General features: G+C 38.0%; 1 long non-coding RNA gene across 1 annotated transcript in view; it reads right to left on the bottom strand.

The window, feature by feature from the left end:
• Positions 1-2,429: 2,429 nt before the first annotated feature.
• The window catches only part of LOC132530220 (uncharacterized), a 33,851-nt gene continuing 9,326 nt past the window's right edge, over positions 2,430-26,954 (bottom strand). The window contains exons 2-3 of the long non-coding RNA XR_009543734.1: positions 8,565-8,678; positions 2,430-2,751 (exon numbers count right to left, since the gene is read on the bottom strand). This is a non-coding gene — a long non-coding RNA (uncharacterized LOC132530220). The remainder of the gene's footprint in view (positions 2,752-8,564; positions 8,679-26,954) is intronic.

Below are 26,954 nucleotides of genomic sequence, written 5' to 3'. Positions count from 1 at the left end.
AGACGAGCTCTGAAATAAGCATGTGCTAAGAGGTAGAGCAAAAAGAAAACAAAATCCAAAAATACTTCAGGCCGATGTAGCTTGTGTCTCTGAATTTCACCCAGGATTCGGAGGAAAGAGTGAACTGCAGTTTTCATTTAATTCAATAAGACTCCCATTTGGCAGGGTTAACCTTTTCCCTCTTGTGTCTTCATTGTGACTTAGTTGATACAAATTGCTTTCATTAGGGCATTAATGGGCTTCTGGCTGTGGTCTCAAATGGAACCTGTTGCAGTGGTTCAGTACACAAGTAGTCAGGATGCTGTTAACTGTGGTTTAACATTAGGAAGCAGGCTTATAAATGATTGTTGAAAGATTCTATCTGAATGGAAATTTTGGAACCTTAAGAGATCTAAACAGAATCACAGATTACACACCTTTCTGGACTAAGATGAAATCACTGACGACATTCTCAAACCTTATTCATTGACATCATCTGTATATTTTATGAAGGAAGCCTTGGTATATTTGACGCTAATACATTTCTCTAATGTGACCAAGTAAGAGTCAAGTTGGAAGAAAGGGAAACAAAGTGTGTAACATGGGCTGAAGGATTTGCCAAACAGAATGCAACGGAATGCCAAAGGCTCTGAGACAGACTTTAAGGAATGATAGGACGGGAAAAACAAACTGGCAATTTTTCAGAAAGAATAATAAAGATTAAACCGTCGGACTTCCCTGATGGTGCAGTGGTTAAGAATCCGCCTGCCAATGCAGGGGACACAGGTTCGAGCCCTGGTCCGAGAAGATTCCACATGCTGCGGAGCGGCTGGGCCCGTGCACCACAACTACTGAGCCTGTGCTCTAGAGCCTGCGATCCACAACTACTGAGCCCGTGTGCCTAGAGCCTGTGCTCCACAACAAGAAAAGCCACTGCATTGAGAAGCCCGCGCACCGCAACAAAGAGTAGACCCCGCTCACCGCAACTAGAGAAAGCCCGTGCACAGCAATGAAGACCCAATGCAGCCAAAAATAAATAAATACATTTATAAAAAAAAAAATTAAACTGTCATTATCTCTATCCCCACAATGCCAGCCAGCTGATGATGCAGAGATACCAGGCTGCTTTGGAGACAGTTTTCCCAGCTTGACTCAGAAACACAGAGGACAACATATATCCAAGATGTTTGGTACTTTGCTACTAAGTTTGGAACTCAAATGTGAGGAAATATTTCTTCAGTAATTTCAGTAATCCCATTCAAACCACAAAGTAGAACAATGGACCCATTGAGCATCCTCCATCTCCATAATAACTGAATATCCCTCATTGTTTGAACCGTGTCTAGGCTGTAAATTGCAATAATGAAGCTGAGAACATGGAATGTAGTAGGCGCTTGGTAAATATCTTTCGAACGAATGTATGGGTGAACTACTAGCTAAATAACAGGAGGTCTGAGTGTATGGCTGCACAAATCCCGCCAGTGCAGATAAAACAAAGCATAAAGGAGTTTGTATGTATCATATAAAGGCAAACATTTTAAAGACTAGGTCCAAAGCAGATTTGCTTATAGAATGCTATGTGGGAGAGTTCTTGGTGAACACATTTCTAATTATGATAAAAATAGCAGCAGCACATTAAACACATTTGTTTATTTATTATCCAGCAGACATTACCAAATTAGTGTCTGTTCTTGTCGTTACTGTTTGATAGATCCTGTTTATTAAAGAATCAATCATTTCATCCTTGGAGAGAGAGGGATTTGTGATATTGCTATGGAATCTTTCTGCTATTCATTTGGGTAACATTTTGATCTTCTCTGGAATAGTACACATTGATCATGGCATGAAAATATTTTTTTGTCATCTTGTGTGAATAGTACCTAGAATTTGGAAAATATGCTATTCCACATGAAAGTTGAGGAACTTGCTTGAGGGCACATAGAAAATTAGGGACGGGACAGAATTATGTGTCCCAAGATTTAATCTGACCCTAAATTCTTTTGCTCAGAATAATGCTCTGTATTAATCCTTTAATTCCTAGGAACACATGCCCTTCTAACCGAAAAGCCGCCTTTCTGAAATTTCCTTTTGTAAGCTCCAATAACTATTTTGTTTCCACTACTCCTCGAAAACAATGTTTTTGTTTCAAGTGTCACAAAATCAAATGTCTACAGGGGCCAGGCAGGTAAAATACACAAATGAAGTGATGAGACAAGTGGTAAGTGACACTGAGCCCCAGTTTCTGGGGGATGTAGATGATGGGACTGCGAGAAACTGGAGATAAAAGCCCAATGTTGAGGATCCAATTTTCTGAGAGAGGGCAGAAATTCACATTTGTGTATAAGGCTTTTAAATTTCATTGTGTTTATTTTGGTAACTAATTAAAATGTAAAACACTGTCCAGGCCAAAACCACAGGCCAAACTAAGCATGTCTATGGGCTGCATCTAGTGAGAAGGACAGCTCACTTCCTTTTTATACTGCCAGATTGAGCTGCTGGGGGTATTTCGCTCTGTTTAGATTGGCTTTTAATTTATCATCAATCAATCACATTGAAGAAAGTACAGGAATGTCTTCAGTAATGCCAACATAGATGGAATTGTACAGCCTCCCAGGATGGCTACTCAGCAGGACAACACATTTGAAGTTGAGAGGTAGTGTTGTCTGCTAGTTAAGTACATAAACTCTGTTGCCAGGTTGCCTGGGATCTTTCACTTACCAGCCACGTAACCTTGGGCAACAGATGTAATTTCTTCCTGGCTCAGTTTCTCATCTGTAAGATGAAGATAATGACAGTTATCATGACAGTTACATGAATACACACACATACACACATGATACTTAAAATCTAAGTTAGTGCTATCTAATTATTTGCTATTACTTATTAATCACAAATCATAGTATTGTTGAAGAGTAACAAACATTTACATGTTTATGTCACATTAGACAGCCACTGACTCCACAAGTGGCCTCAGAAAACTTTCTTCCTCAGACAGAACAGGTGCAAGAATCAGGCTGCTATGGTATAAATTCCCACTATTTTGTCTTTAACACCAAACGCCATCACTTCTTGGAAATGTCATAACTGCATATTTCAATGAGAGGAATATATAAACAAATTTTCAAAACACTAAAAATACTAGCAGTTAATAATATGTTAAGCTATCTTTTCATTTTTCCCTTCTTTGGAGATGATCCATTTTAAGTCAGGGATATTCTGTTCCAGAGTTGAAAGGCAGAAAAACTAAAGGAACTTTATTTTCCTCTTTTATAGGTTTTTGAAGCATGAAACTTATTGACAGATGCTTGAGGTAGATATAAGTTACCATGCTATTTCATCCAAGACTGTTTTCACATTCTGGAGGTTTTAATTTTTTTAAAGGGTACCCCCAATTTTTTTGAATGTCTAGAAATAGAGAAAACAGCAGGTCACATGTCATCTTATCTATGTTACTGAAATAATCATATGTTTGTGATAGTAAATGATGACACAAAATTCATTTTCTGCGGCACAAGCATATTTACCCACCAATGAAAATTCAAGATATACTGCCCATTAAAGATTCCATGACTTTGTTTTTTATTTCCTGTACTCCTATAAATAAATTTAAATTGTCAGGCCCATGTTCTTTCATTCTACCAAATCCTTTCTTCCCAAGGCAGGAGAAGAGAATCGTGAACTCTCAAAAATAATGCTGGTTGAATTTATTAAGGTTGAGAACATCTCCTTCCACTCTGATCTCATCAAGTGCTGCTAGACAGTGGCCTTATGCTCATGTGAAACCCAACCCAGGAGCCAAGAAAAGCAGGAGTGTAGAAGCACTGACTCACATAAGATGGGAAGGCACATTAGAAATAACACACTCCACACACCACCTCACCCTCCATTTAACAATGAAGTACCAATGCCCAAAGCGGGATGTGATTTACAAATGTACAACTGGATATCCAGGGGCCAGAAGCCAAACCTAATATTGCCAATTGATTAAAATATCTTTTCTATCCTGAACTGTGTCTACAAGCTTCTAGAAGTGTATTAAAATTGGAGATGCATAACTTACAACATTAACTGGTTTTCCTCTCATAACTATTTCAAAATGCTCAGTTCTTCTCAAATATGATGGGTGATTCACCGGCATACAAATCACCTGAGGTCTATGGAAACTACAGATTCCCAAGCTCATTCCAGACCTACTGGACGGGGAGGAGATTTAGAATTTGGCCAAATGCAGTTTCAGTATACAACTCAGGGGATTGTTATAAAAAATAAAGTTTGAGAACCACGGACGTCTAGGATCTGTGATGTACATTAATACAGGTGGAATTATTGGAATAGGGAAAAACATTCCTATTTAATTTACTCACAAATTGACAAACTTTAAAATCTCAAACCTGAGTGGTTAAACTGCTTTAAGGAATAGTTGCTTTATAAATTCTAAATGTGCTCTCGTGTATGTGTACTTAGTGATTTTTCATAGTCAATTTCTCATCTGGTTTTGAATCTCGGGGAGTGACCCAAAACGACTCTTACTCAACAGTCAATGAAAGCATTTAGCATATATAAGGTTAAGGAGTTGTACTTTGCTGCACTTAAAACAGATGTGCAGCTAGAATTTCATCTTGTGTTTCTGAAAGGAGACTGTATGTGCAGGGTCAGGGCATCTCAAACCCAAACAATGGCATAGGAACTATCATCTGAAGATGATGCTTTTGTGGCACACTATTTTCTTGATTTATTCCTTAATGTAAAAGAACTACCATAATTAAAATGAAACATTAATATAGGTTAGAGTTTAAATTGTATATCAAATTTAGAAACATGACAACTTTTAAAACGCATTAAACCAGGAAATGGCATTTCAAATATAGAAGATCCACAGACAAATGTTTAGAATTTGAACTTAAATTTGGCTCTCTTCCTTGCCCTGCAGCCACTATTTCCTACCAGCATCATTCAGAATAAACCTGGCACTCTATGTACCATGTGGGTGAATTGAGGCTTTTTTTGAGATTCTATTTTAAGACCAAAAATATTTTTGTTTTAATTTATTGGTAAATCCCCATGGATGCATGCTTAATATTTCATGACAAAGGAGCTATTTCTCCTGGTTTTCGGAAAATGAATATAATATTACATCATTTTTGTATTCTTATTGTGGTAAAATATCTCTGCTTATTACATTTCCAGTATGCATAATTCATTTTTATTATTGCCACATTAAACTGGAGCTGTTTTCTCGATGACAGCTATTCCTTTTAGACAACTAGAAACCCAGCACTCTTCTACCCATGATTTTACATCTTATAGGAAATGAATGTATTTAGAACAATAGTCAAAATTAATTTAACAATAGTCTAGAAAGATTAAGAAAGTTAAAATTATCCTTCTGAATTGTCACAAATTCATTGAAGATAATGAACATCTATAAAGTAGGGTGCATTATGCACCATTTTCATTACATTTTCCATGCATTTGTTTTACATTGTCATATAAAGCTAGAGCCATCTGTAATATTATCACACATTTTATTCACAATTATATTAGGACATAGGTTGAGTTTCAAAGATTGCTTTCTGCAAATATTTGTGCAAAGATCTTAAATAAACTAGGTGGGGCTGGATAAATGTTTCCCAAATTTGTACTAGATTGGTTCTATAATGACTCAGAAAAATATTAGTATGCTTATATCTAAAATTTTATTGGGAAATGAGGGGCAGAGAAATTCCATCTGATTGGCTGACATTTAGAAGAATTAAGACCAATAATCAACCACTTCCCAGGAGACAAATGCAAGGATCCAGATCCTTCCATATCTGGAGTGTTATATGAATGCAAATCTATGACTTGCTGTGAAACTCTACACCTGGGACCACATTTCTGCACCTGGTCAGCCTCACACTTCTTTTTTTTTTAAATTATTTATTTATTATTTTTTGGGTTGTGTTGGGTCTTCGTTGCTGCATGCAGGCTTTCTCTAGTTGCAGCGAGCGGGGGCTACTCTTCATTGCCATGCGCAGGTTCCTCATTACCATGGCTTCTCTTGTTGCGGAGCACGGGCTCTAGGTGCATGGGGCTCAGTAGTTGTGGCACACGGGCTCAGTAGTTGTGGCTCACGGGATCTAGAGCACAGGCTCAGTAGTTGTGGCGCACGGGCTTAGTTGCTCCGTGGCATGTGGGATCTTCCCGGACCAGGGCTCAAACCTATGTCCCCTGCATTGGCAGGCAGATTCTTAACCATTGCGCCACCAGGGAAGCTCTCAGCCTCACACTTCTAATCAGTAATCTCTCAAAAGTTCATTCCGGGTCAGTTGTGCTAAATTCTTTACAATCCCATTAGCCTGTAAAATTATGAAATCTCATTCTGCAGATGAGAAAACTAAGAGTCTGTGCCCTTAATAACTGTAGCATATAATTGGAAACATCTTTTTTTCTTTTCCTTTTTTGTACATATTTTTGTTTCTTATCCTTTTACATTTGGTTGCAATTCCTTTTCTTTTACTAAAAATATTACCTAGGTGAATATACATAATACATGCTACCATATTGCACATAAATAGTGTAATATGTCCTAGGTTCCAAATGTAGATATTTGTACCTTTCTTAAAATGGGAAGCATCCTTTTTTACGTAAACGAAACTAGTGACTAGTAGTGTAATATCTTTGGACTGAGAAGTCATTCCAGTCCATCCTAGCCAGTATTCTTCTATTGCAGAATATTAATAAGGCCTTGTTGTCTATAAACACTTAACATTTTCAAAGCGGACAACTGATTATTACAACTCCAAGGTAAGCAGGAAAGAAATTATGGTCTTTACTTTAGAGATGACATAACTGAAAGGAGGGGAACTCCAGTCAACTGACCTACCCAAGATTATATAGTTAAATAATGGCAGAGTTTTGTCTAGAACCTTGGCCTTCTGATGACTCATTCAATGTTTTTCTAGTAGAATGTCTCTCAAATAACACTTAACTTTCTGATTATTCAGTCTTTATAGCTCACAACTTTTATGAATTTGATAATTTTTTCAGAAATAAATAACTGTATATGGAATACAAAATTGAGCTGAAAACAAAAAGATATGGAGATATAAAGCAAAGATGTAATAAATTCCAAGCATATCATAAACAATCATAAAAAATATTTTCTGGAACATTGGATTTGAATTCTCAAAAAATTTATTCTCCTCTCTGAATACCTACTTTCTCTGCTTATCCATTATCCCTGTTTTTCTACGTTCTGTCTGTAGTTTTGTGTCTATTTCCTTTTTCCTTTCTAAGGTCCTAAATTTTCATATTTTACAAGTCTAGCAGCCATATTAACCAGCCATAGTTTTGTCTCAATTCAAATTTTCAGTAGATATAACAAATATACTCAGCCCTGTCTTTGGGTATGTTTCAATCAAATATGATAAATAGGGTGAAGAATCATATATAAATAAAACCACTGAAGCCCACCAAGTCAGGATAGAGGACCAGGCAAACACCCAAAGCATGTCCACCATTAATAAACACTTGTAGAACATTATCCTAATTGCCACAATAAAGGAAACACATGGTGTTATGGATGAACATGGAACACATGCTTAAACTAGACCAGAAAGCATCAAGGAAAGTTCCTAGAGGAGGTGATATATGAGGTGAGATTTGAAGGATGAATGGCTAATAAGAGTTCAGGAAAGACAATGAAGTAGTGTGTTTAAAGCAACGGAATCAACATATACAAAAATAAGAGGTATCAAAGAGTTTGACATGTTAAGGGAACTGTAGGTATTGCAATATGAATAAAGCAGAAGGTTAGAAGGGGAGAATAACAAGAGATAAATCTGGAGAGTTCAATAGGGACCAGATTACAGAATGTTAACCAGGCTCACTAAGGGCTGCGATTTTACCCTAGAAACAATAATACTCCTTTAAGGAATTATAGGATTACCTTTTAAAGGAATAATAACCCTTTAAGGAATTTTAAGAATAGTTATAGTATGGAAATTCTAATAATAATGTTAACAATAGCTAACTTGTTTTGAGTCCTGCTGTATCTCAGGAACCATGCTAAATGCTTGGCATCTAGCCAACATTAGTTCTCATAAAAACTCCAAAAGGTAGATACCGTGAGTATCCGTACTTTTCAGATGAGATCATTGAGCTAGTCAGTAATAAAACCATAGCCAAGAATAAATTTGAGGGGAGCAAGATTAGAGACAGAAAAAACAGTTAGTGGGTTGTTGCATCAATCCCAGCCTGAGATGACTGGGACTTCGTCTAAAGCAACAGACAAGAGCATGGAGAGGAAGGGTTGGAGAGGCAAACGATAAAGGCGTCAGAACCAAGATGTTCAGATTCGATATGGGCGAAAGGGAAAGGAAGTAGCCAGGAGTAACTCCACGTGCAATGGAGAGGTCACCTGGGATGATAATAATGCCAGAAATGAGAAGTAAATTTGAAGAGAAATATGTTAGACTTGAGACATCTCTGAGATACAAAAGTAGAAATATCTAGTGAGCAGTTGGATATACAAGTAGGGGACTCAGGAGAGGCACCAAAAAAAAGGTAATTGCTCAAACAATTGTAAGGTATTTCTCACTCACATGAAATTCTAGAGCAGGTATTTCAGGCCGGTGGGTGGCTCTCCCTCATGCAATTATTCAGTGGCCCAGGCTGATAGTAGCTGTTCCAGGTTCAACATGTGGTTTCTCTAGTCTCTGTGCTTGGAGAAAAGAGTGGAAGTTTGAGGCCAGAGAAGTCCTCTTAAGCAAGTGAGGAGGAAGTTGCATATGTAACTTTTAATCATATTCCCCATGCTAGAACCACTATATGTCCACACCTATTGCAACAGGGCTAGGAAATGTGATCCCTAGCTTAGTTGACACAAAGCAGTCAAAATTCTACAATTATGGAAGAAGCAATAGCTATAGAAGAGTAGCTGGAGAGTTTAGAGCCTTGGAAGTGAATTAGATTACCTAGGAAGAATGTTTAAATTGAGAGGAAAAGAAGGCCAAGAATGGGATGGACATATTAATAGTCTTTTTCAGTCTATGTGAGGGCCATCAGGGAGATTTCCTTGTCTTTTTGTAAATCTTGAGTCACATTTCTTTTTTTTATTTTTTTTTTATTTTTTTTTATTTTATTATTTTTTTTTTACATCTTTATTGGGGTATAATTGCTCCACAATGGTGCGTTAGCTTCCGCTTCACAACAAAGTGAATCAGTCATACATAAACATATGTTCCCATATGTCTTCCCTGTTGCGTCTCCCTCCCTCCCACCCTCCCCATCCCACCCCTCCAGGCTGTCACAAAGCACCGAGCCAATATCCCTGTTGAGTCACATTTCTTACCTTGCCCCTCTGCTTTTTTAGCATCTGATAACCTAACTCTTGATTATCTATTTCATAACATAAAATACTATGGTAAGAAATGACCCCATTTCCAGTTACAATGCCAGGTTTATCACCCTCACCGCCAAAAGTATACTGTAGTCTCAACCTTCTGCTTTATCTTCAGAGAAGTTCAGCTAAAGCCATAGAAAGCATTTTATAAAAATTTTGTATAACAGGTAATTTGTAGGACAATTAATATATTAGCTAAACGAGGTTTAAAGGAGTTTGAAGGGGATGAATGATGGTCAAACGCTAATAAGATAAAATTTCACAGGAATACGTACAATACAGTTTCAAAAAACTAAGTTCATAAGAAAAGAGGTATCAGACCTTGCTTGACAACAGTTAACATAAAGACCTCAAGTTTTATTTGATCACAAGATCAATATGCAGGAACGCTGTGATACAGCTGCTAAAAACGTAAAGCAATTTAAGGATTTATTAGTAGGTTTGGCACACACAACAAAAAATGTTGGTACACAAAACATTTTACACTGAACAGTTGGGAGCGCCATGCTAGCATTTACAATGTATAGTCACCTTGAATTCTTCCTCTCCCTTTTGCTTACACTCAATTAATATCAGGTCCCATCTCTTCTAGTTTTTAGATATTTTGTGACCCTTGTAATATTGAATTGGAATTGGAGATGTGAGTATGAACTCATTTATATATATACACATATATTCATACCCATAATATATATACCATATAATTTTACAGAAAGAGGTATAAACACATGTATCAGTGTGTGTGTACATTTCTTAGATCTGTCAAATGGATGGGCCTATAAGTAAGGGCACCACAAGAGCAATGATCACATCTAACACCCAGATTTTTGTCTCTAAATACCATTTTCCACTAAAAGGAACTAGAGATCCTGAGAGAAATGAGCCCAGGGTGGGGCAGGGAAACCATAAAATGAGTCTGGAACTTTCTGTTGTACCAGAAAGTAAGAAAGTGCTAAGATAGGGACATGTCAAAAAAGACAGGGGATCCAGCTTAATGAATACTAAAGAGAGTGGATGAAAGTTTGATGAGCAAGAAGATATTTACACAGTTTCAGCATAATCACCACAGGTTACTTACTAATTACAAAGAGAAAAAATAATAACTTTATAGTAAGTTAACCTAACAAACACAAATTTATTAAAGTTATCAAGGCTAATGTTACTCATAACAAGACAAAACGATATGATATGCTTCCTGATATGATACCCTGAGAAGGACACAACATCACTTCTATGCTGTTACACTCAAAAATACAAAACCTGAAGCTAATTGTAAGGAAACATCAAAGAAACCCAAACTGAAGGATATTCTGCAAAGTTATTGGCTTTACTTTTCAAAAACATTAGATCATGAAAGAAAAAGAAAGGCTGAGGAACTGTTTTGGATGAAAGGAAATGAAAGAAACATGACAACACAACGTGTGATCCTGGATTGTAACCTGGACAAGAAAAAAAAACTATATATTATTCAAACAAGTTGTGAACTTTGAACAAAAACTATGAATTAGATATAACATTGTATGAATGTTACACTTCCTGACTTTGATAGAGGTACTTTGGTTATGTAAGAGACGGTCCTTAGGAAACACATATTAAAGTATTTGTGCATAAAAAGAAGATATAGAGAGAGGGAAAGAACAAATGCTAAAGTAAATGGGGCAAAATGTTCAGAATTGTTGAATCTGGGTAGAAGATATAATAGAGTTCTTTGTAATAGATTTTGTAACTTTTATGTAAGTAAGGAATTATCTCAAAATTAGAAGCTAAAAAGATAAACTTCTGAATCTGACCCAAATAATTAGCAATAGGTCATTTCCCGAATCTGGTAAATACTTCCAATGCAATCTAGGAGGTTCAATCTGTTATATACAAAGAAAAAAATGGAAAAGTGTATAAAGTCTTTGGTTTACATTACCCCTGTTTTTCAATATGTCTTATTAAAACATAACCTGTACCCGGGAAATCATATCGTCGTCCAGCAATCATCAGGTAGTCAGCTTTCAACAAGGGAATTTCAAAAACTAAGAAAAATATAAAACTAGATCTAAAAGACTATGTTTTAGGATACTAAGTGTGACCTCAAATAATCTAAAAATATGCCACAGGTGTCACATTTGGGCATTTTCATCCTTAGGATATATCTGCCAGAGCTAACATTGAATGCTAAAAAGAGAATTCTTAGCAGAGCGCTCTAGCCTCAGAGTTATAATTCAACTTCACTAGTCACTAGATGAATTTTAAAAGATACCACTTATATATTTAGTATATTTGTATTCCTAACAAGAACCCTATAAATAAAATACTATTACCCCAGTTTTACAAATAAACTAAAGCGAAGAGATGTTGAGTAATTTTCCGAAGTTCACACAGCCTGTAAGAACATGAGCTGAGACTCGAGCCCCATAGTGCCACCAAAGAGAGTGCCTTTTCTCCTTTCTCGTCTCTACTGCTATGTGACTGACATAAAGACTCTAACACACATATTCTAAGAGAGACTTTGCTCAGGTGTGGTAAGTAGAAGAAATTCTATATAGAGTCAGTGTAGCTATCCTCTCACCGAGGAGTGTCCAAAAATGTTATTCATACTGGCAAAAATACATATGAAAAAAACCTAAATGTCCAATAATAGAAATTGGTCAAATGAATTGTGGTAGATAACATTTTCAGAGAACGCTAATGATCATAAGAAAACAAATGCCATAAAATGATCATTAAAAAAGAGAAGAATACAAAACTATTTAGACAGTATGATTCACATATATATACCTATAGAATAGATTTAGTATATATATGTGTGTATATACACATATATAGGAAAAAGGCTAGAAAGAAAGAAATGTTTATCACTGAGTATTGCAGGTTACTTAGGTTTACATTTGTATACCTTATCTTTATTTTCAAAGCTTTCGAATAGTAGTCTCCATTATTTCTATAATTTAAAAAAGCCAATCAACAGCACTAAAAAGATTCTATGTAGCTTTTGAAAAGATAAGAAGAAAAATAATAGACAAGTAAACCTAAGAAAGCTGGGAGACTGGGTCTACATTCATCAAATAGGCCAGGAAGTGAAACGAGAGAGTCCCAACCAGTTGTAGGCTCTGTAAGGAAGAGATCTGGTGAGTCACTGACCAAAAGGGCTAGTAAACAGTATGGGAGAATTGTCAGTCTCACAAATACCCTCACATAGGTTTCCAATGACGACCCTGGTGCCATCTTCTAAGTAAGGGATAGCAAAAAAGAGTCAAGAGACGTGTAGTGTATCTAGTGTTTATAAAAACGTTCAGAGAACAAAATCAAAAGTAATAAGTCTTTGAATTCAGAAATTAAAAAGAAATGAAAATAGAGCACTGAAACTATTCTGTACAATACTGTAATGATGGATATGTGGCATTTTGCATTTGTCAAAACCCATGGAATGTACAACATCAAGAGTTAACCTTTAATGTAAATTATGGACTCCGGGGCATAATGATGTGTCAGTATAAGTTCATCAATTGTGACAAATGTACCACTCTCATGTTGATAATGGAAGAAGCTGTGCATGTGTGGAGACAGAGAATATATGGGAACGCTCTGTACTTTCCACTTAATTGTACTGTGAACCTAAAGCTAGTCTAAAAAATAAAGTTTCTTAAGTAAAAACTAAAATGAAAAAGAAATAAAAATGGAATTTTCTTATAAAATCTAACACAGTTCTCTAATCATTCCAACTTTAAGCTATGAAATCACTGAAGGAGATTTAATTGGATTGATTTAACTTGGATTGATTTAATCCAGTTGGATTTAATCGAACTTAAATGTTAATATGTGCCTCTATATTTTATGCCTACATTCCCTAAGAAGTAGAATTATTTTTTAGGTGAGTGTGCACATGTGTGGGCATGTATGTGGACTCATAGATGATAGAACTAGCTACTAGAGATAAAAACAATTAAAGGCAAGTTCTTGCCCTTTAAGAGAGTGGATAGTCTAGCAGAGAGGCAGACATGCAGTCAGGGCCACCTCTGCTGACATACATGCTGTGCACTGCATGTACTCCGGGGGTCATCCACATAGCTGACTAGGAAATGACTGTTATAACTTGGAATTGCTTGGCGGTCCTATAAAAAGTTACAGAACAAAAAGAAGGGTGGGCCATGGGGGCCTACATGACTAGGCACCCAGTTTCTTGGGGGCAGTGATGGAGGCTTCATAGACCAGGTGATGTAGAACTTGAGACTAACAGGATGAAAAGATTGACCACACGTTCCAAGCATGAGCAAAAGCAGAACCGGGGAAGAGAAGATAGTGTTCCATGCAAGGTGAGTAGTGACAAAAATGTAAAAGTAAAGTAAAAGTAAAATGCAAGGTGAGTAGTGACAAAAGATATAATGGTGAATTAGGCAGGGACCAGAGGGTTAGGATATAGAAAGTGAAAATTTTATACTAAAGGCAGGGAGTGAAGAGACATGAGGAGATATGAACAAGGACATGACAAGATTCGATTTTCATTCTAGAAAAATAATCTTTGGGCAGCAAGGAGGTGTTCCACACTCAAGACAGGAAGCCAGTGAACTCAATACAGCAATAATCTAAGGGAAAATAATGAGGATCCAAACTGGGGTGAGTGGTGCAATGGGGAAGAAAGGAGGAAAGAGACCAAGAGCTACTGAGAAGGTAGAATCCTGGGAGCTGGCATCTAACTGAACATGGTGGTGAAAGAGAAGACAAACTCACAAATGACTGCCCAGGCCACCTGGCTTGGTCACTGGATGGATAATAATAGTCTTTTCTGAGGGGGAGAACATAAGAAAGGGATCATGTTCCAGGGGAGAAATGAGCATGCTGAATTAGGAGTGCCTGTGTGGCATCCACATAGAAATGTGCTGATGACTGCTGGATATTTGGATCATTTTCCTTTCACTGAAATAGAAGAATCAGTGCCTTCAGGATCTATAGCTCCTCTCTGTTTGCTATGTGGACACACATGAGAGGACCACACAACCTGTCAGCTCAGAGACGACCTTCACCCTGGGAGCAGGGAAAGAATGATGCTAGACTTGAACCAAGGTAAACAGTTTCCTCTCTTCTAAGGCATCATTCTTCTTCTGCCTGGGCTGCTGTTCTAGAGAATGCTGGCAGGATACAGCGTCTGTTTTCTCTCTGATCAGGAGGGTGCCTAGCTAGTGTCTTCATACAAGAAAATGACAAAAATGAACCTGAGTGTACACACAGTGAGTATTTAAAAACATCCAGTTCAGAAGAAACAAATAAACCACTAGCTATCTTGCTAGATTAGCACCAAAAAAACACATTTATTATTAATAATATCACTGAATGAAGCCCTCTGGTAGGCATTCCATAAAAATCATTAAACACTGTCCATCATCCAAGAGATTCTAGAGAACAAAACTTCAAATATAAAAATGGCACACAGAAACTCAGCTTTAAAGTGATTGAACATGAACAAATACATAAATATCAAAGTGTGTAGTTTGAGGAATGGGGAGCTCAGAGATCTGTACTTGGAGGCAAAATAAAATATAGAGAAACAGACGCCTCCCTTTCAAACTACTAGGACATTGAGGACACAAAACTTTAGCTGTGTGTAGAATGATGAGTTTGGACTTCTGGGAATAGGAAAACTTTCCACATAAAAGAAACAGCCTAGAATAGTTTGTAGGAAGAGGTGGGATAATCTGATAAAAGGAGAACTGTGTCAGTTTTCTTGGGGAGAGCTAATCTGTTGGATCTCTGAGGTAGAGAGTAGGGAATCATAGTTGCAACTTTCAATGGGGAGTCGTTTTGATTAATGTTACTGATATAATGCCTGCACTTATTACTTAATAATAGTAATTGCTAAATTGAACTATGTAAGTTATGAGTACATATAAAATTCACCCCATATTGTGGCTTATTAGATAGAAGTAAACTTCGAATTACATTATAGTTTTCTTATGCATTCTTTCCAGGGTTAATTTGAGTGCTGTTACTTCTATTGTTATAGGTTTCCAGTTTTCAAGTATAATGACAATGTGCTTAAAAGTGCATATTTTAGCAATTAAAAATATATTTCTATTTTAGGTGAGAGAAATAAGCTGCATGACAAGAGGAACTCTTGAACAACAAAGAAATTATTGTCATCCAAATATCCTTAGTGATTAAAAAATAAAAAGAAACTGAAAAGAATTCAGAACATGTTCAGTACTACAATATTTCTGCCACAAAATATTGGTATGATGAGCATGTTTATAATTGCAGCCAAACAACCTTCACCACTGGTAACTATAGGGGTAGAACAGCTTTTGCAATCTATAGCTTGTAAACAGAAATTTACCAGGCTAGAATTCTTTTATTCCTTATAAACATTAATGATAATATTTATTTTAAAAAAACACCCAAATAAAGGCAGTGATTTATCTTTTTAAATTTACAAGTCAGAAAGACAACACATGGGGCTTCCCTGGTGGCACAGTGGTAAAGAATCCACCTGCCAATGCAGGGGACACGGGTTTGAGCCCTGGTCCGGGAAGATCCCACATGCCGTGGAGCAACTAAGCCTGTGCGCCACAACTACTGAGCCCACATGCTGCAACTACTGAAGCCCACGTGCCTAGAGCCCGTGCTCCGCAACAAGAGAAGCCACTGCAATGAGAAGCCTGTGCACTGCAACGAACAGTAGCCCCCGCTCACTGCAACTAGAGACAGCCCACGTGTAGTAACAAAGACCCAATGCACCAAAAAATAAAAGAAAAGTAAATTTATTAAAAAAAAAAAAAAGGACAACACGCAACTGTCATTTAGAATTGAATACGTTTTGTTTTGTTTTTTTTGCGGTACGCGGGCCTCTCACTGTTGCGGCCTCTCCCGTTGCGGAGCACAGGCTCCGGACGCGCAGGCTCGGCAGCCATGGCTCACGGGCCCAGCCGCTCCGCGGCATGTGGGATCTTCCCGGACCGGGGCACGCACCCGTGTCCCCTGCATCGGCATGTGGACTCTCAACCACTGCACCACCAGGGAAGCCCAGAATTGAATACATTTTTAAATCTTCATCAAGCTGATCTGAGAGGGATTCACTTCTCACTCCAGTGTATGCCAAAAACTGAGAACAATAATAGCAATAACAAAACAATTTCTACTGAGCATGTACTATATGTAAGGCATTGTTCTAAACGTGTTCCATGTGCTGAGTAATCTAAACCCCAAAATCCCTGTGAGGAAGTACTTTACATGATGGGAAAAGTTAGCACTATCTACAGTTTTAGGCCCTGAAACATTCTCATAAAGATTAGTTAATGTGTTCTGGGTATTAACAGGGAACAGGATACAGTATAAAAATTTCAACTCCTGAATTAAGATACTCACAAAGAAATTTAAGGATGTACTATAGGAAAGTCATATTAATTGGACTTTAAAGAAGATTTTTAATGAGGAGAAGAAAATTTGGCTGATGAAGAATGTAATTTTAGAGCTGAGTCAGATTTGGCCCAGAAGAAGAATTCACAAGAAAAAGGATATTGAAAGGAATGGAGAATGGAGAAAATCTAGTAGAGGATAGAGACTCATCTTTAAAATAAAGCCAAAGCATAATCCTGGTTCTGTCACTGTGTTTTTTGTTTTGGGGGGTTATTTGTCATTCTATAACTTGAGCTATTCACAAAGGCAGTGTGGGTAGAAAAAAGGGTTCTAGACAGAGGGTCCAAAAAACTGAGTTTTCACCTTTACTCTTTACTCTGTCATTTATGACATTTATGGCTGTGTGACATTTTACAAGTAATTCTTCTTCTCTGAGCTCTATTTCCTCACTCGTAAAATAGGGGCAATGAGAGGTAAGTATTGTTGTGAATATTAAATAGATAATATCCGTTTAAAAGTGTAAAATGCTATACAGATGAAAGATATCATTTGCATTAGTTTCAGGTTCAGTCACTGAACATTATTCTTCCTTTTCTTGATGTTTTTTCTTGCTGGCATAACAAAGTATCTTGGCATCAGCTTAGAATTCAACTATGCTAAGCTTTTGAAATTCTTAAGTGGAAAGGCAGTTAGATGACAGAAAGGGAAAGTGTTTCTGAGCCTGGAGCAGGACTGAATTCCTGAGCCCACACTTCAACAACCCCTATACTCAGGTTAACAAGCCCCAAGTTAATAGAATTGTTCAGCCAACCCAGTCCATTGCTCATCAGGGAATCTATCCTTTGTGGACAGCTCCGGGCAAGGGATAAGCCTGATCTTGGAATCAGACACAACGGAACAACAGATATACAAATGACCAACTGAACAAGTCTATATTGTGGTAAGAGATAGTCTATTTTCTGATCACAGTATATATATCTTGGAGAAGTTTAGGTTAACGGAACGTTACTGTATATATCGTAGGTCTAACCCTCTTCCTCACCACCCTGTCCTGATGAACTCAGCTGTAACAGTGTCCGGAGGTTTGGTATTACACAACAGTGAGTAGGGGAAGGAGAGGCGGCCAGTCTGTGCCTCAGAGTTAGGGTGGTGGTGGCTGGAATCAGTGGAAAAATATCATACTTTGTGCCCAAGGGAGTGCCATTACCCCAGAGCCAGAGGTAATGGCAGCAAATCATGTAATGTATCCACTGGGGCAGAACAAAAGCCTGAGCCGAGATCTGGAGTAAAACAGGACAGAAGAACTGAGCCAATGAGGCAGGAAACCAGCCTAACAGAATTATGATTTGCTGTGCTGACATTCAGTGTAGATTCACTAAAGGAAGGTACAGTTAAAGAGTGTATAACTACAGTGAGTATAATACATACATGTATATTTATTATTGTTGTTGTTTTCATTTGGTTTTTGTTTTTTTCTAACATTTTGAATAAACACCTCCATACATAAAACATTTCAAGACATAATTAATTATGGATTATTGATTATGGGGACACCAGCATCAGGCACCATCACAGCAACATCACTCTGACCACCAGCTGTGATGCTGAACCTTAGGATTGTGACAGTCTTTTGAGTTTTCTAGTTGTTTGGATTGTGAGCAATCAAGAGTCTATGCAACATTTTCCAAGTTACCAATTTAGAAAATTCATGAATCACAAAAAGTAAATAAAAAGTCAGTGCCAACAAAGGAAAATCACAAAGGCACAGATAGTAAAATATTAGGAGAAATGACATTTATTCCAGTAGCTGGGTAGAAAATCAACTAACAGCAGGACAAGTGAATTGAAGTGAAATACAATGAAAACCTGGGAAAAAGATAACTGACTCCTGGAGAATGGTTAATTAAACCTGGGAGGAAAGACAAAGTCAAGGTGAATGAACAGAATATTTGCTATAGATGCTACTTAAAACTTTGATTTCGAATCTTGAAATTTTCACTGATGAGGTGTAATATACCCCTAAATTCTAATCATGTCCACAGGTTATAAATAGATATAAAAACTTGATGAAATGTTTTAAAACAACATATAACGTGATAGTTTTTAAAAATGGAATGGGAGACAGAAATTGAAACATGGAGAAAAAAATAATGCTCATTTGTCATAAATTCTGAAGTTTATACCTACTATTCCTTTCCTTAGGTAAAGGTCAAGGGGGATAGTAAAACCTAGAGAGGTGGATGGCTTAAATTCTTCAGGGGAGCATAGGTTCAGACGTGTTATGTGGAGGAGCTGAGGTCTCATATAAAAACTACTGCACTGTGCAATGTCATCTAACATTGATAATGTATGTCAGAGTGTCTTGGTCTCTTAACAAAAAGGATTGTGGGATGTTATGTGATTTTATGTTGCTGACAGCAGCCCTTGCCTTACCTTGAATCCATGACTTTAGATAATCTGGATGTCAACATGTTTTCTCTAAAGGGAGAAAAAAAAAACTGTGACACTTTTCAAGTATGTAGGAGAAAACCAAGGTGAACGTGGATAACTAACTCTTGGGATTTTTATGATAAAATTTAAAATAAAATTGATGACTTCTTTCTAGAGTTTATAAAAACTTACGCCAAAATAATAATAATAGTAATAATAATAATACAAGGATGTTGAATATAATGAAATATGGTACGATAAGAAAAATGAGGTATTTAGGACTTCTGCCCATTTTTGGATTGGGTTGTTCTTTTTTTTATTGACCTGCATGAGCTGCTTGTAAATTTTGGAGATTAATCCTTTGTCAGTTGCTTCATTTGCAAATATTTTCTCCCATTCTGATGATTGTCTTTTGGTCTTGTTTATGTTCCTTTGCTGTGCAAAAGCTTTTAAGTTTCATTAGGTCCCATTTGTTTATTTTTGTTTTTATTTCCATTTCTATAGGAGGTGGGTCAAAAAGGATCTTGCTGTGATTTATGTCATAGAGTGTTCTGCCTGTTTTCCTCTAAGAGTTTGATAGTGTCTGGCCTTACATTTAGGTCTTTAATCCATTTTGAGTTTATTTTTGTGCATGGTGTTAGGGAGTGTTCTAATTTCATACTTTTACATGTACCTGTCCAGTTTTCCCAGCACCACTTATTGAAGAGGCTGTCTTTTCTCCATTGTATATTCTTGCCTCCTTTATCAAAGATAAGGTGACCATATGTGCGTGGGTTTATCTCTGGGCTTTCTATCCTGTTCCATTGATCTATATTTCTGTTTTTGTGCCAGTACCATACTGTCTTGATTACTGTAGCTTTTTAGTATAGTCTGAAGTCAGGGAGCCTGATTCCTCCAGCTCCATTTTTCTTTCTCAAGATTGCTTTGGCTATTTGGGGTCCTTTGTGTTCCCATACAAATTGTGAAATTTTTTGTTCTAGTTCTGTGAAAAATGCCAGTGGTAGTTTGATAGGGATTGCATTGAATCTGTAGATTGCTTTGGGTAGTAGAATCATTTTCACAATGTTGATTCTTCCAATCCAAGAACATGGTACATCTCTCCATCTATTTATATCATCTTTAATTTCTTTCATCAGTGTCTTATAATTTTCTGCATACAGGTCTTTTGTCTCCTTAGGTAGGTTTATTCCTAGATATTTTATTCTTTATGTTGCAATGGTAAATGGGAGTGTTTTCTTAATTTCACTTTCAGATTTTTCATCATTAGTGTATAGGAATGCCAGAGATTTATGTGCATTAATTTTGCACCCTGCTACTTTACCAAATTCATTGATTAGCTCTAGCAGTTTTCTGGTAGCATCTTTAGGATTCTCTATGTATAGTATCATGTCATCTACAAACAGTTCTCCAAAGAAGATATACAGATTGCCAACAAACACATGAAAGAATGCTCAACATCATTAATCATTAGAGAAATGCAAATCAAAACTACAATGAGGTATCATCTCACACTGGTCAGAATGGCCATCATCAAAAAATCTAGAAACAATAAATGCTGGAGAGGATGTGGAGAAAAGGGAACCCTCCTGCACTGTTGGTGGGAATGTAAATTGATACAGCCACTATGGAGAACAGTATGGAGGTGCCTTAAAAAACTAAAAATAGAATTACCATATGATCCAGCAATCCCACTACTGGGCATATACCCTGAGAAAACCATAATTCAAAAAAAGTCATGTACCAAAATGTTCATTGCAGCTCCATTTACAATAGCCAGGACATGGAAGCAACCTAAGTGTCCATCAACAGATGAATGGATAAAGAAGATGTGGCACATATATACAATGGAATATTACTCAGCCATAAAAAGAAATGAAATTGAGTTATTTGTAGTGAGGTGGATGGACCTAGAGTCTGTCATACAGAGTGAAGTAAGTCAGAAAGAGAAAGACAAATACCGTATGCTAACACATATATATGGAATCTAAGGAAAAAAAAAAGGTTATGAAGAACCTAGAAGTAAGACGGGAATAAAGACATAGACCTACTACAGAATGGACTTGTGGATATGGGGAGGAGGAAGGGTAAGCTGGGACGAAGTGAGAGAGTGGCATGGACATATATACACTACCAAACGTAAGGTAGATAGCTAGTGGGAAGCAGCCGCATAGCACAGGGATATCAGCTCGGTGCTTTGTGACCGCCTGGAGGGGTGGGATGGGGAGGGTGGGAGGGAGGGAGACACAAGAGGGAAGAGATATGAGAACATATGTATATGTATAACTGATTCAATTTGTTATAAAGCAGAAACTAACACACCATTGTAAAGCAATCATACTCCAATAAAGATGTTAAAAGAAAAAATAAGGTATATGGATGAGCAAGTGGGTATGTTAATTAGCTTGATGACAGTAAAAAAAAAAAAAGAAAATGAGGTATTAATCAACATGATTTTTCTCTCACTCATTGTCTGCCCCTCTAACCACCCTCCTGCTTTTAGGCTCAGATGTGGATTCCTGTTTGGTCCATTGGGAGATTGTGAAAAATTTGCTGGCTATCAAACAAGACATCTTAATTTTTAAACTTAAATTTTAAAAAGCAGATTTAAGAGGCAGACAAAAGTGATGAGGTGAAGAAAAAGGAATTCTGTCTTTTCTTTCTGCCCTCCCCATACAGACATGAGAAGGGTAGGAAGGAAGGGTTGAAGAGTTAGGTGTAAGCCTGGGGAGCCCTACTCCTCCCACGTCCTCAGATGGAGTGCAGAGTTGGGCAAGGGCACCACACAAACATAACCATCTTTTCAAGTATCTTCTTTCTCCTTTCACTCCCTTTAAGTTTGATGATCCACAAGTGGAGAACCTGTGCCTTCTTGAATCTGAGCAGAACCCTGCAGGGCCCCTCCAAGTACAAAAGTCCCTCCGTGTCCCCTACCTCTTGTTTGTAGAAAAGCTGAGGTATCCCAGTCTTCCCCTGAGTCACAAAAGAGCAGGCTCAAGCAGTTAATGATTAGGACAATACAGTGACAGAATCTTAAATTCCAGTCTGATGCACATTCCTGAGTTGTTTTACAGATACTATAACTGCCACTAGAGGGAAAAAGCTAACTGCATGATGACCAGGCTATAGCTATGACATAAGCTGCTCCCTCTTGAGCAGCACTGAATCTATGGCTAGCACAATTCCAAGAACTGGCTTCAAGAGAATGGGATTAACACTATTACTCATAATAATCTGCATCTTTGTGGGCATCAAAATAACCGTGGCTTGTTCTGACCATATATGTAAGCGGGCAACTAAAGCTGTCAGCAGAGAGATGCTGCAGACCCATGTCGACATCTTCCACTCTAAGAATATGGTGCCCTATGTCAGCATGAAGAAGTTACAGAAGATGAACCTTCACCCCTAATCCCATAGAAATGGAATCATGTCTGACAGTGGGGATTTATAAACAGCTCTTTGCAGGAAGCAGCTCTTTGCAGGAGGCCCTTTGCCTTGTCACTTTAGTAAAGCTATATCTTAGCTAATTTTTTTTTAAATTTATTTATTTATTTATATTTTGACTGTGTTGGGTCTTTGTTGCTGTGCGTAGTCTTTGTCTGGTTGTGGCGAGCGGGGGCTCCTCTTCGTTGTGGCTTCTCAGTGTGGTGGCTTCTCTTGTTGCAGAGCATGGTCTCTAGGCGTGCGGGCTTCAGTAGTTGTGGCTCACGGGCTCTAGAGCGCAGGCTCAGTAGTTGTGGCACACGGGCTTAGGTGCTCCATGGCAATGTGGGATCTTCCTGGACCAGAGATCAAACCCATGTCCCCTGCATTGGCAGGCAAGTTCTTAACCACTGTGCCACCAGGGAAGTCCCTATCTTAACATTTACATGAGATGCCCCCATGCTTAATTTACCTCTGGCCCAAGCACACCTTTCAAATATTTTGCTCACACAATGCCTCGCATAACCTGTTGATCCTTTTCTTAGATTAAAGAAGTAGAAATGAAGAATAAGTGATTAACAGATCTTTTCCCCAGCTTCCCCTTCAGTAATCTGGAGAGCAGACTGTGTGAACAAGATAGAATCTAAAAAAAGATCACAAGAAGTCAATCAGCTTGCACACAATGGGAGATGGTGAGAATCTGACCCCCCTAACTTAATGATTTACTAAGATTATTTCCCTTTTCCCTTTAAAAACTTTCATGGTTGAGCAGAATCTTCAGAGTTGGTTCTGGGACATGAGTCTGCCTTCTCCCCGGGTTGCTGGCCTCCTGAATAAAGCAATCTTTTCCTTTTCCAACCAACACTGGCTTCTCGAGTATTGGCTTTCGAACGGCGAGCAGCTGAACCTGAGTTCAGTAACATTCTGTTCTAGGTGAGGTCCAGGGAAACTGTAAGCTCCCCAGAAAAGAAAGCACCCACCCCCATCTGGTTGGTGAATCCAGTAAAGTAAAAAGATAGCAGGATAAAAATAAATTAAAAAAAGAAATATTCTCAGCTATTATGAAAAAAAAACAACAACAAAAAAGATAGCAGGACAGTAGGCATGAGAAGGCTGAAGAAAGGTCCCCTGGTTTGAGTCTCACAACTGGACAAAGGGAGTTCATATTAGATGGGCACTCCCCCCTGGAAATCTGTTGAGTCCATGGTTACAACTCAGCAGACTGTCATCTGCAGGGAGTAGAGTTGGCCTCCTAGGACCATCTCTTTGCCCTCTGAAGGACTGTGATTTTTTTCCTGTGCTGAAGACCTGGCAAGTCAAACCAAGGCTGAGAAGTTGACACTTCTCTTTCTCCACCAGGGCAGCATTGAGAGAGGGGGACAAAAAAGCAAACACCTTGGAATGACTGCGTTTACAAGCTTATGGTTGAAAAAGCCCTTAGTTTACCTGATGTGACAAGACTAATTTTCTACATCAGGTTCAAAAAAATGGAGGGTGGGCTTCAAGTCAGTAAATAATTTTAGCATTTGAAGATGAAGAAAGTTTCACTTCCTTGTACACTGTGAACTTTGTGCCTGCTGCTATAATAATCATATTTTAAATAAGCTCTTTTGGGGATCTCTGTCCGTTTCCCAAGTATCCTCCTGGATAATTATTTGGCTGCCATCAAAGCAGCAATCTGAGTTGTATGGCAGCCAAGAAAATCTCAGATCCTACGAGTGCTAATTGGACATAACAATTCATGCTCAGGGGCATCAGGCAAAATGGACTTTACTCTGCCAGAATTGTTTTGGCTTCCATTGTTTGGTTAGCCTCAATCTCTCATTCAAAGTTTTCTGACCCCTGAAGCTACTTTCCTGGCAAATAGCACCCAATTCTCCACCCAGGTATAAGAAATGCTCATTCCACTGGATCTGGAGAGGCCAAGGCTTCTATGGGAGAACATGAGGGTTTGCAGCTGGGTAGAGTTTTGTGCTTCTCTGAAACTTGATCACTTTAGAATTAATAAGAGCAAGTACGAGAATTAATTCACAAGGAACTAGAAGTCATAAACATTAGACAATAATATTCTGGCATATGATCTTTCTATTTAAAAAATACTATAAATATAAATCACAGCTTGTAAATCAAATTACTGAGAAACAAATGGGTCAGTGATATAACTCTAGATTTAACTGATTAAAATTTGCAAACTTTTAGTTCTTAAATTACAAAATGGAGGCCCAAATAATCACCTCTGCCTGATCTCTGTAGTAGATGTTTTGGTAATGAAGGAATGTTTGGGAAAAAAGGAAATTAGTTAGATTGAATCTTCAAACAACTCTTGAAGATTTCAACTTTTTTCCTCTATATACAAAGTTTGAAACAGAGAAAATGACCTAAAGAGAACACTACTTTGGTCATTTAGAACTCTGAATAAGTCAAAGTTCTTTGATTTGAAACATACTTATATTTTTCCTGCAAGAGATTAGTGTGCAATGTACTAACAAACAAAACTTACATTTCTATTACCTTTTTTTTTTTTTTTTTGGTTTTGCCTTGTTGGCATTTACTATTTAATTTGATCTCTATAGCCTGTCTTATCTTTTCCCCATTTCACAAAGGGACATTCATAACCTGAGGGGTTAAGTGATATGCTAAAGGGTTATTTGGCTTTTATAGGAGAAACCAGAAGGAACTCCTGCCTTCCGGCCCAGAGCCCATTGATTCATTCTATCTCAGTCAACTGTTCTATGCCCCAGGGGCACAGCAGAGATGAAAACAAAGTCCCTTCCAAATAAATGGATAGTGTGTCAGGTAATGGGCTTGGCTCTGCCAGGACTGTTTTGGCTTCTATTTTGGGGTGAGCCCCACTCCCTCATTCCAAATTCTATGACCCCTAAAGCTACTTTTCAGGTGAATAGCACCCCAATTCTCCACTCAGGTGTAAGAAACACTCATTCCATTATATCTGGAGATGCCAAGGCTTTCTGTGGGAGAAGATGAGGGTTTACAGCTAGATAGAGTTTTGTGCTACTCTAAAACTTGATCACTTTAGAATTAGTAAGAGAAAATATTAGAATTAATTCACAAGGAACTAGAAGTCCCTTACAAAAAGGTGGAAAAATAAGACAGGGTAAGGGGTCTGGAGTGCAGATGGGAAGTACTGGGGTGGTGTGTGTGTGTGTGTGTGTGTGTGTGTGTGTGTGTGTGTGTGTGTGTGTGTGTGTGTGTGTGTGTGTGTGTGTGTGTGTGTGTGTGTTTGGGAGGGAGGGAGGCGGTAAAATGTGGAAATGGATCACACAAATATCTGGGGAAAGAGAAATATTGGCCAGAGGTCAGAGGTTGGCTAAATTCAGCCCACTACCTGTCTATGTAAATAAAGTTTTATTGGAACACAGCCACACTCTGAGGTTAATTCTCTATGGCGGCTTTTGTGCTATATTGGCAGTGTTGAGTCATTGTGACTGAAGCTGTACGTGATCCGTAGAACTTAAAATATTTACTCTCTGGCCCATTAAAGAAAACATTTGCTGACTCCTGGTTTATGCAGAAGGAATAACAAAGGCAAAGCCCTAAGGCACAAGTGCGCCTGTTGTGTTCAAGGAATAGCAAGAAAGCAAGTGCGGCTAAGGTGAGTGAACCAGTGGAGCATGAGAGGAGATAAGGATGAAGAGAGTGGGACAGGACCCTGCAGGGCCTTTACAGGCCACTGTATAGAACTTTGACCTTTACTCAGAGTGAGACAGGAAACCACTGGAGGAGGCTGAGTACAGAACAGACATAATCAGACTTACATTTTAAATTGATCACTCTTTTTAGAATAGATGAGAGGGGGTTAGTTTGGTATATACTGTAATAATCCAGATGAAAAATTATTCAGGCCTGGACTAAAACATGAAGGTGGAAGTTGTGAGAATTTGTCAAATTCTTGATATATGAATATCTTGAAAAGATAGTGCTGATGAGATTTCCTGGTAAACTTGAAATAGAGATATGTGGTGTGTGTGTGTGTGTGTTTGTGTGTGTGTGTGTGTGTGTGTGTGTGTGTGTGTGTGTGGCGGGGGAGGCTTGGGAAGTAGGTGGTCCCAGTTTACTTTTATGGGCCTGCACATCTGGGAGGACAGTGACCATGAACAGATGAAAGGAAGATTGTTGGGGGTGTAAGGTATAGCTTGTGGTTGGAAGTGAAGAATTCAGCTTGGACAGTAAAATTGTAGATGCCATTTGGATAACCGAGTGGAGATGTCAAAGAGGCATATATGAATCACATCCGGAGTTCAGGGGAAAGGTTTGAAACAGGCATACAAATTTGGGAGTCATCAACGTTTAGATAACATTGAAGTCACAAGAACAGAATAAGATCACCTAGAGAGTTAGCTACAGATGTCACAGAGAATGACTTTAATAGCTACCATTTAATTTC

Source organism: Lagenorhynchus albirostris, chromosome 12 (assembly GCF_949774975.1).
Source record: "Lagenorhynchus albirostris chromosome 12, mLagAlb1.1, whole genome shotgun sequence".
NCBI classification, from domain to species: domain Eukaryota; kingdom Metazoa; phylum Chordata; class Mammalia; order Artiodactyla; family Delphinidae; genus Lagenorhynchus; species Lagenorhynchus albirostris.
This window is presented reverse-complemented; position numbering and strand designations above follow the sequence as displayed.